Source organism: Oryctolagus cuniculus, chromosome 13 (genome assembly GCF_051225735.1).
Source record: "Oryctolagus cuniculus isolate XC-2025 breed Fujian yellow rabbit chromosome 13, ASM5122573v1, whole genome shotgun sequence".
NCBI classification, from domain to species: domain Eukaryota; kingdom Metazoa; phylum Chordata; class Mammalia; order Lagomorpha; family Leporidae; genus Oryctolagus; species Oryctolagus cuniculus.
Genome location: NC_142879.1, coordinates 13,753,852 through 13,764,540, shown reverse-complemented (window position 1 = coordinate 13,764,540; position 10,689 = coordinate 13,753,852).

Genomic DNA, 10,689 nt, shown 5'->3' with positions numbered 1-10,689 from the left:
ACATTGCATGGGTTGAAGTCTCAGAAGGACTGGATGGGACTTGGAATTAATGAGGCTTTCCCTAATAAGCCGCAGGGGAGTATGACCTGGAAAAGAGGATGCCACTTAGAAACGCAGTGGGAAACAGAAGTTACAGCACCCAGTTGGATTAAATTAAGCATTGATTAAATACAGCTGGTTAGAAAGCTCACTTTTATTACTACCTGCTCTACTTAATTATTGCTTCAAATATTGAATGGCCACAATGTGTTTTAACAAGGAGAGCTGTTTGTGTAGAGGGATGATACTGGCTCGGTTATAAGCATCAACCCTGAGAACTGGGACTTTCCAATGACTCTTTGCATCCTGACTGGCATTTCATGGCAGCCGAGAGAATTGTAATAGTCTTGTGAGACAATAAATTGACTTTAAAAACTGAGCTTTTTCATATATCTAACTGGAACTACGATGAACCATAATCAGCATCCCCAAATCCACTTTTACTTTGTCTAAATAATTGATTAAAGATGGGAAGTGTGTTTGCCTAGCCTCTTATCAGCAGACTTTCATAGAAAGTGGTTAATTTTGGCCAAATTCGTTCATGAACAAGAACAGGATCTACTTAGAAGTTTGAACTGTGAATTGATTTGACATCCTGAAATGTCTTTTATCTCCAGTATGTACTTCTCAATCAAAGAACTTAGAAACAAATATCTGATGAGAGGAGACCCACTCATTCCTTTTAAAATAATCTGTGGATATTATTTAAACAGTGAATAGCTTTTATACAGATTTTAACTATGTAAGGCAACACTGCATCTATTTTTATGAAACCTATGGGTCTGTTATAATATTCTCATTCCTAGTGCAGTAACTCTAGGGGCAGATGTTAAGTCTGCTGAAATGCTTTCAGAAAGTCAGAACAATATCCACATATATCATTGGTACCCCAGTAAATCTAAATATATGCAATTTTTTCCTGGGGCTATGTGTGGCCAATTCTTTAAGGGAGAGGTGGTATAATTAATTTGTATTTCATTTCAAATGATTTAAGGTAGCCTCTATCAATTAGGATGACACTATCCCATTTTACCCTCTATTTGTAAATGATGTTTTCTTTATTCTTTTTTTCCCATGACAATTCCTCTGCTTTTACCAGTGTCATAATTGCTAAATAAAACAGTATAATTGGTGTTTCCTCTCATCAGTGAACATGGCCATTAGACGCTTCAAACAAATAGCCTATAATTAAAAAATTGATTAGCCATGGCCCTCTTCAGGTTGGGGCACAAGTCTTGTACTGCAGATTCAATATTTGAATTAAATCAGTATTTGGCATCAGAGGGAGGCTGAGTTGGAATCAGTGTCCATTCAGCTCACTAGTCAAGAGAGGCTCTAGTTTCTTTCTGCCTGACTGAGAATGAAACATCAATGCATTAGAAAAAGAGCAAGTTCTAGGAAAATTTGAGCCTGAGCTCATGTGGGGTTGTCTATAATCTGAACCTAAGAAATGTAATAATTTTAGAAATTCAGTTAAAGAAAGCTCTTATTAAGTCTTAAACTCTTAAGATTAAAATTAGGCTTCACAGTATTTTTCTTTATGAAAAAATACTTTCAGATTAAACCTACTCTTCATGGTTGGTGTTTAAGTCTTTATATTTTTGAAAAACTAAACAGTCCCCCAACTTATTCAAAGGTAGAGCATTTATTTTTAGAGTGTGTCTTAGAATGGAGCAGGCATTTACCCCAGCAGTTGACATGTCCACATTCCACATCTGAGCCCCTGAGTAGAATCCCAAGCTCTAGCTTCTGACTCCTGCCTACCACTAATGCAGCAATGCACCAATGCTGGGAGGCGGCCCTGATGACTTTGATGATTGGATTTCTATCACCTGAGTGGGCCTTCTGGCTTGTGTTCCTGGTTTCTGGCTTCAGCTATGGCCCAGCCCCTGCTGATGGGGCATTTGTGACAGAACCAGCAAGTGGAAGTGCTAGAGCTCTGTCTTTCTCTCTCAGAAAAAAGGCAGCTGTTAGAAAAGGACTGCCTTTACAAAAAAGAATATTTTTTTTAGCAATCTCTGTTATGGGAAAGCTGACTGGAAGTTATTTGGTGGATGCCTGCCTCCTATAATAAGGAGGAAACCCCTGGCTCCTGGCTTCAGATCAGCACAGCACACCGGCCATAGCAGCCATTTGAGGGGTGAACCAACGGAAAAGGAAGACCTTTCTCTCTGTCTCTCTCTCACTGTCTAACTCTGCCTGTCAAAAAAAAAAGGCTTTTGTTAATATATGAAGTTGGATGTCGCACACGTAGCAAAATGAATTGACTAATGACATGTCCAAATATATGACATGAGGGGTGGAGTCAAAACAGTGCTCTGGAGCCATATACTTTGGAGACTTTTAATAACATGTATATGAGGAATATTCAAAGAGTTCATGAAAAATGCATAGTATGACAAAAATGTGTGTGTGATTTCATTTTTTCTGTACCAGCATAAATTTATCGTTAAATTCTATTTCCCATGAACTTTTAGGGTCCAAATTCAGTTCTTTTCTTTAAAGATGCGTGGCATCACATCCGCGAGGGTAACCTTCCAGACATCCCTCAGAAACTCTCTGAAGACTTCCAAGATCTGCTTAAGGAAATGATCCATCCTGATCCAGAAAAGAGACCTTCTGCGGCCATTCTGGTCAAAAACCGAGTTCTGCGGCCGTCCCTGGGGAAAGCGGAAGAGCTCCAGAAGCAGCTGAACTTGGAAAAGTTCAAGATAGCCGCGCTGGAAAGGGAACTGAGAGAAGTGCAACAAGTCCAGTCCCCCCAGGGAAACAGCTCCCACAGTGACCCTGAGGTCTCTGGGACGCCTACAGGATCAAGAAGCACAAAACGCCTGGTGGGAAGAAACAGTGCCAAGTCTTCAAGCTTTACCCTAGGGGAATCTTCCCCATAGGAGCTCCTTCAATACCAACCATATAGCCTCCAGTAGATAGATGCTGACCATCTCAGCCTTCCTCTCACACGTGGAAAAACTAATCAACTTGAATGCCCAAAGATCACGGAAGTCATCCTAGTTTACCACTTGTAGCCAAGATCTTTAAGCTTTTAAGGCTTCCTATTACTCATGGTCCCTGGGGCTATAATTGGTAGCCATTTGCCTTATCTACTGCCATATTCCAAACACCACTTATCAACTTATTTGGTTCTCAAATTTTTTGGATGAGCAATGGGAAACATGGGCTTTGAGTTGCAAAACGAAAAGGAAATGGCTCTTGAGGCTGGCTTATGGACGACTAAATGGTTGTTGTTGCTCATTCCCCCCACATCCCAGGATGTGGTTTTGGTTTGCAGGGATGGGGTACAGGAAAACGTGCCTGGGTTTCAACAGTGCTTCCCGGTTATGTGATACTGCTTCTGAAAGAATTCCTAGTCCCTTCGAGCAAGTAGTCCTGATATTTTCTGGGTGGAGAGAAATCCCTTTCTCTGATACTGTATTTACTAAACGAAGGCCTCACCGTTGTGTGAGGTGGTAGAAGTCAAACTCCTTGAGCTGGTGGCTGTGGACAAGAGCCGGCAGGCAGAGCTTCCGTGGTTTACCGTGGCTGTTACCCCTCACTGTCTGCCCTGACCCTCCCCTGGGTGTTCTTAGTGGCTCTGACTTTCTAGGTGTGACCAATGCCTCCTGGTTTTATCAGAATTTGACTTTCTTAAAGAAAACATAAATCTCAGGTATTTAGGTCAATGAAATTTGACAACAGTTTACACAATATGTAACCACAGCTATTAAAATATTGAATATTTTGTCTTTCCAAAAAGTTTCTTTATGACCCAGTCAACATTGACACCCCACATCACCCAGAGTCAATATTTGTTCTAATTTTTTGGCCTTTTATTCTATTCAAAAATGGTTCAGTAATATTCAAACTGATAATACTTGTTTTTATTTTACAATGCTTTAATATTTTGCAACATTCAATTAAAATTTATACCTGGGGGCTCCAAGATGGTGGAATAGTGAGGGAACTCACTGATAATCCAGGAAAAGATAGTTGTAGTCTCAGGGAAGAGTTAGGGGAAAAACTGCAGAGGAAACTCTTCCAGAATTAGAGGGACATGTGGATCTATGTGGAGGACATGGGCGCCCACAGCTCAGGAGCCCAGCTGCTGAGAATCTTCTCCTTCGCACCAGCACTGGAAAGAGGTTAAACCTCAGACCCTCAGGAGCCCGAGACACTGGCAGAAAAGTGGCAGGAAGATCCTAGAGGGAACGAGGCTTGAAGCCCCATGGGGGAAAGTACACCAGCCTAACTAGAGGAGAGAAAAAAATAAAACGGATGGTACGGACACGATTCTCTTTCTCCACACACCTTACAAAGGCGAGTGAGACAATACAGCAGGCGACATTTTGGACATATGTAACAGCTACACCAGCTCAGGGCTGCACCTGCCCTCAGCCAAGCAGAAAAACCTGACTCTGGTGGGAGCAATAACAGGAGACTAAGACCTGGTGAATGTGTGGAGCTTATGAACCGGGACTGTGAAAAAAAAAAAAAAAAACTGAGGGTGTGTGGGAGAACTCATGGTGTGGCTGAGACATGAGTGGTCTCAGTGGGAGACGCACAAACTCAGGCAGCCTTGGCTACCTGGTGAGAGACATTGCAGGGGAATCTGAGCTTACAATGAGAACTGCACAGATCTTTGTGTGGTCCTTGGGACAGAGCAAATATACTCACTGGGGCTAGCGCTCAGGCACTGATTGCCATCAAGGAGAAGAGCTCAGCTGAGCAGAATTACTTCCTTTCTGAATAAAAAAAGAGAGAGGGAGAGAGAGAGAGAGAGAGAGAGAAGATTTACCACGCCAAACCTGAGTGTGTCACTTTTGGCAGACCCTTAACCTTGAAGAACTGAATAGAGCTCTCTGGCCACACCCACCACAAGCCTCTAGAGATTCACCAAAAGCAGACAGTCCACTTAATCTAGAGTCATGTATAATGAGAAAAGCCACCACAGCAGGAAAAAAGAAGAAGAAGAAGAAGAAGAAGAAGAAGAAGAAGAAGAAGAAGAAGAAGAAGAAGAATATATCTCCACAATGCCAAACAACAAACGCAAAAACTTCAACACTCCACTTTTAGCAATAGACAGATCAACCAGACGGAAGATCAACAAGGAAACAGCAGATTTAATCGACACTATAGACCAAATGGATCTAACAGATATCTACAGAACTTTTCAACCTACACTTAAAGAATACACATTCTTCTCAGCAGTACATGGAGCCTACTCTAGGATTGACCACATACTAGGCCATACAGCAAGTCTCAGCAAATTCAAAAGAATTGAAATCATACCATGCAGCTTCTCAGACCACAGCGGAATGAAACTGGAAATTAGCAACTCAGGAATCCCTATAACATATACAAACACATGGAGACTGAACAACGTACTCCTGAATGAACACTGGGTCATAGAAGAAATCAAAAGAGAAATCAAAAACTTTCTGGAAGTAAATGAGGATAACAATACAACATATCAAAACATATGGGATACAGCAAAAGCAGTGTTAAGAGGAAAGCTTATAGCAATAGATGCCCACACAAGAAATTGGAAAGGCACCAAATAAATGAGCTATCAATGCATCTCAAGGATCTTGAAAAACTGCAGCAAAACAGATCCAAAACTAGTAGGAGAAGAGAAATAATTGAAATTAGAGATGAAATCAACAGAGTTGAATCAAAAAAAAATTACAAAAGATCAGCCAAATGAAGAGCTGGCTGGTTTTTTGAAAAAATAAACAAAATTGACACACCATTGTCCCAACTAACTAAAAAAAGAAAAGATCCAAATCAATTAAATCAGAGATGAAAAAGGAAATGTAACAACAGACACCACAGAAATAAAAAGAGTCATCAGAAATTACTACAAAGAGTTGTATGCCAGCAAACAGGGAAATCTATCAGTTGTAGAAAGAATCCTGGACACATACAACCTACCTAAAATGAACCATGAAGACATAGAAAACCTAAACAGACCCAGAACCGAGTCATAAATTGAATTAGTAATAAAGGCCTTCCCAACAAAGAAAAGCCCAGGACCTGATGGCTTCACTGCTGAATTCCTCCGGACATTTAAAGAACTAACTCCAATTCTTCTCAAGCTATTCAGAACAATCAAAAAAGAATGAATCCTCCCAAATTCTTTCTATTAAGCCAGCATCACTTTAATCCCTAAACCTGAAAAAGATGCAGCAGAGAAAGAAAATTACAGACCAATTTCCCTGATGAACATAGATGCAAAAATCCTCAATAAAATTCTGTTCAATAGAATGCAACAACACATCAGAAAGATCATCCACCCAGACCAAGTGGGATTTATCCTTGGTATGCAGGGATGGTTTAACGTTCGCAAATCAAGCATGTGATACACCACATTAACAAACTGTAGGAGAAAAATCATATGATTATTTCATTAGAGGCAGAGAAAGCATTTGATAAAATACAACACCCTTTCATGATGAAAACACTAAGCAAATTGGGTATAGAAGGAACATTCCTCAATATAATCAAAGCAATTTATAAAAAACCCATGGCCAGCATCTTTGGGGAAAAGTTGGAAGAATTTCCACTGAGATCTGGTACCAGACAGGGATGCCCACTCTCACCACTGCTGTTCAATATAATACTGAAAGTTTTAGCTGGAGCCATTATGCAAGCGAAAGAAATTAAAGGGATACAAATTGGGAAGGAAGAACTCAAACCATCCCTCTTTGCAGATGATATGATTCTTTATTTAGGGGATCCAAAGAACTCTACTAAGAGACTACTGGAACTCATAGAAGAGTTTGGCAAACTAGCAGGATATAAAATCAATGCACAAAAATCAACAGCCTTTGTGTACACAGGCAATGCCACAGCTGAGAAAGAACTTCTAAGATAAATCGCATTCACAATAGCTACAAAAACAATCAAATACCTTGGAATAAACTTAACCAAGGATGTCAAAGATCTCTATGATGAGAATTACAAAACCTTAAAGAAAGAAATAGAAGAGTATACCAAAAAATGGAAAAATCTTCCACGCTCATGGATTGGAAGAATCAATATCATCAAAAGGTCCATTCTCCCAAAAGCAATTTATACATTCAATGCAACACCAATCAAAATACCAAAGATGTTCTTCTCAGATCTGGAAAAAATGATGCTGAAATTCATATGGAGACACAGGAGACCTCGAATAGCTAAAGCAATCTTGTACAACAAAAACAAAGGCTGGAGGCATCACAATATCAGATTTCAGGACATACTACAGGGCAGTTGTTATCAAAACAGCATGGTACTGGTACAGAAACAGATGGATAGACCAATGGAACAGAATAGAAACACCAGAAATCAATCCAAACATCTACAGCCAACTTATATTTGATCAAGGATCTAAAACCAATCCCTGGAGTAAGGACAGTCTATTCAATAAATGGTGCTGGGAAAATTGGATTTCCAATGCAGAAGTATGAAGCAAGACCCCTCCTTACACCTTACACAAAAATCCACTCAACATGGATTAAAGATCTAAATCTACGACCTGACACCATCAAATTATTAGAGAACATTTGGGAAACCCTGCAAGATATAGGCACAGGCAAAGACTTCTTGGAAAAGATCCCAGAGGCACAGACAGTCAAAGCCAAAATTAACAGTTGGGATTATATCAAATTGAGATGTTTCTGTACTGCAAAAGAAACAGTCAGGAAAGTGAAGAGGCAACCAATAGAATGGGAAAAAATATTTGCAAATTATGCAACTGATAAAGGATTGATAACCAGAATCTACAGAGATCAGAAACTCCACAACAACAAAACAAACAGTCCACTTAAGAGATGGACCAAGGACCTAAATAGATATTTTTTAAAAGAGGAAATCCAAATGGCCAACATACACATGAAAAAATCTTCAGGATCACTAGTCATCAGGGAAATGCAAATCAAAACTACAATGAGGTTAAACCTCAGCCTGCTTAGAATGGCTTACATAGAGAAATCAACTAACAACAGATGCTGGCAAGGATGTGGGGAAAAAGGGACACTAATCCACTGCTGGTGGGAAGGCAAACTGGTAAAGCCACTATGGAAGTCAGCTTGGAGATTGCTCAGAAACCTGAATATAACCCTACCATTCAACCCAGCCATCCCACTCCTTGGAATTTACCCAAAGGAAATTAAATTGGCAAGTAAAAGAGCCTTTCTGCACCTCAATGTTTATTGCAGCTCAATTCACAATAGCTAAGACATGGAATCAACTTAAATGCCCATCAACAGAAGACTGGATAAAGAAATTATGGAATATGTACCTTATAGAATACTACACAGCAATAAAAAAAGTGAAATCCAGTCATTTGCAACAAAATGGATGAATCTGGAAAACATCATGCTGAGTGAAATAAGCCAGTCCCAAAGGGACAAATGTCATATGTTCTCCCTGATCTGTGACAACTAACTGAGCACCTAAAAGGAAGCCTGTTGAAGTGAAATGGACACTATGAGAAACAACGACTTGATCAGCTCTTGTACTGTCAAGGAACAACTTACTATTTTATTCCTTTTAGTATTTTTTTGTTCTGCTTATACCATTGGTTGAACTCCTTAATTAACACATAATTATTCTTAGTCATTTAAATTTAACTGAAAAGTGATCCCTGTTAAATATAAAAATGGGAATAAGAGAGGGAAGAGATGTGCAGTTTGGCACATGCTCACTCAGACTTACCCCTAATGGTAGAGCTAGAAACATGCCAGGGGATTCCAATTCAATCCCATCAAGGTGGCATGTAGCAATGCCATCTTACTTGTTAAAGTGATCAATTTAAGATCATAATTGATCAAAAAGATAGGATTAAGTGCCAAATGGATTACATAAATAAGACCAGTGTCTGCAAATAATAATTAATAAAATTAAAAAGGAGAGAATGATCCTACTTGGGGAGCAGGATACACAGCAGACTCATAGAATGGCAAATTCCCTAAACAGCACTCTGGCCTCAGAATCGGCCCTAAAGGCATTCAGATCTGGCTAAAAAGCCCATGAGAATTTCACAGGCATGGAAAGCCAACACACTGTGGCAAAAAAAAAAAAAGACCTAAATGAAAGATCTCTGTGAGTGAGATCCTAGCAGGAAGAACAGGCCATCAAAGAAGGCAGTACCTTTCTCTGAAGGGAGGAGAGAACTTCCACTTTGACTATGGCCTTGTCTAAATAAAATCAGAGTTGATGAACTTAAGAGGCTTCCATAGCCTTGGCAGCTCATGTCAAGAGCCTTGGCTGATTACTGACACCATAAATAAGAGTGTCAATTGTTAAATCAACAACAGGAGTCACTGTGCACCTGCTCCCCATGTAGGACCTCTGTCCTTAATGTGTTATACTATGCAAATTAACAGTAAAGCTACTACTCAAACAGTACTCTGTACTTTGTGTGTCTTCATGGGTACAGTCTGTTAAAATCTTAGTATATACTAAATCGATGAATCGTGATGAAGAATGGGATGGGAGAGGGAGTGGGAGATGGGATGGTTGCAGGTGGGAGGAAGGTTATCGGGGGGAAAAGCCACTATAATTCAAATGTTGTACTTTGGAAATTTATATTTATTAAATAGAAGTTGAAAAAAAAGAAAAAAAAATTATACCTTAAATGAATACATATGTTTTGTAGAGAACAAATTAATATCACAGAATGAGCGATTCATGACAATTATCATATTGTGGGGGGAGAACGGCATTGCCATTTACATAGCTGATTCAGTGAAGCATTACCTGTAACTAAGCAATGATACAATGGCCACATATTTTTATATTAATTTTATATTAATTTTCATTAGAGAAACATGGTATTTGTCATTCTGAGGCTGACTTATTTCGCTTAGCATAATGATCTCCACTTGTATACATTTTGTTGCAAATGTCAGGATTTCATTTTTTTTTTGTAGCTGAGTCACATTCCATTGTGTATATATGCTATATTTTCTTTATTCAGTCATCAGTTGATAGACACCCAGGTGGATTTCATATCTTTGCTATTGTGAATTGAGCTACTATAAACACAGAAGTGCAGGTATCTCTTTCATATACTGATTTCATTTCCTTTGTATATATTCCCAGGGACAGAATAGCTTGGTCATATGCTAGGTTTCTTTTTGTTTCCTGAGGAATCTGTACTGTCTTCTATAACAGTTGTACAATTTGCATTCCTACCAACTGTATATTAGGACACTCTTTTCTCTACAACATCACCAGTATTTGTTAGTTTTTGATGTTTGGATAATAGACATTCTCACTGGAGTAGCATGATACATTTTCATGGTTTTTATTTTCATTTCCCTGATGGTTAGTGAGCCTTATTGAACATTTTGTTATGTGTCTGTTGGCCATTTATATTTCATCTTTTGAAAAATTTCAGTTCATATCCTTTATCCATTTGTTAACTAGCTTGTTTATTTTGTTGTTGTTGAGTTTCTTGACCTCCTTATATATTCTGGATATATATCCTTTATTGGATGCATAGTTTGCAAATATTTTCTCCCGTTCTGTTAGTTGCATCTTCACTTTGTTACTTGTTTCCTTTGCTGTGTAGAAGCGTCTTAGTTTGATGTAATCCCATTTGTCTATATTTGCTTTTATTGCCTGTGCATCTAGACTCGCATCCAAGAAGTCTTTGCATCAGCTAAT